The following is a 1,091-nucleotide window of genomic DNA, read 5'->3' as shown; positions in this document are numbered from 1 at the left end:
CGCCCGCGCCCGCGCCCGCGCCCGCGCACCCGCCGCGCACCCGCACCGCGCGCGCGCCCGGATGCCCCGCCCCCGCCCCCGCTCCCTCCACCCGCCAGCCGCTCCCGCCTGCTGCTCTCCTCAATCGCCCCCGCCCCGCCCCCAGGTGGGCTCGCGGGTCGCGCGTCCGGGACGCCAGCCGCGGCCGCCCTTGCTAACCCTTGGGGCCGGGAGACGAGGCGCAGCCGCCGCCGCTGCGCCGCCATGTTGTTTGCGGACTGTCGCCCCAGATGGCAAGGAGGGGGTTCGGACTAGAGGCTCGGGACTGGGGGGGACAAGGCGAAGCTTGCAAAGGGTCGCGCAGGGATAGAGCGTTCCCGAGTGGCGCCTGTGGGGCGGGGCGAGCGCGGCAGCCTCCTCTGCAAGAACGGCCCTGACTTGGGGCGCGTAGACCCGCGGGATCTAGGCTGGTGGCCTTTTCCTCCCCAGCGCCCGCAAAGCCGTCGCCTTGGGGCCAATGCTTGTCCCTGCCACCCCTACCCGCCCACACGCCCGCTTGCCCCAGGAGAGAGGTCTCGAGCCTGCGCATCCTGTTTTAGTCGACCGACCCTTTCTAGATGCCCAGAGATCCCCTACCTACAAAGGAAAAGCCTAGGGTGGGGGGAAGGGAAGTGAGACGTCGTGGGCCCCACCTTCCGCACCGCAGGGTGGGACGACCAGGCCACACTTTCCATTCCTGTTCCTCTCGTCCCCACTTGGACTGCCAAATCCGCCTCTCCCTTCCCGTCCCCACGCGCCTACATCTCTCTCTCTCCCTGCATCCCTTTGCTGCCTCCGATCCCTTCCTTTTATAAGTTACAGATGGACAGACCCAAGCTCTGCCGCATTAATGTCATCATTAATATGGGAACGAACTTTAAAACCGAGGAGGAAAGCTTTTAATCATGATACTAAACCACCCCCAGCCCCGCCTCCATCCCCACCCCCACGATGAAGCCACATAGACATTTCCTTTCCTTTCCGCCCCTCCTTTTGCTTTTCTCAGTCTGCTGGAGCTGCGGAGACACCTGCTGATTTAAGGGAAGGGAGAGAGCAAGAATGCGCTGCGTCGC

Source organism: Monodon monoceros, unplaced genomic scaffold (assembly GCF_005190385.1).
Source record: "Monodon monoceros isolate NGI ecotype Baffin Bay Population unplaced genomic scaffold, NGI_Narwhal_1 Super_Scaffold_4, whole genome shotgun sequence".
Lineage (NCBI taxonomy): Eukaryota > Metazoa > Chordata > Mammalia > Artiodactyla > Monodontidae > Monodon > Monodon monoceros.
Note: the sequence above shows the minus strand (reverse complement) of the source record.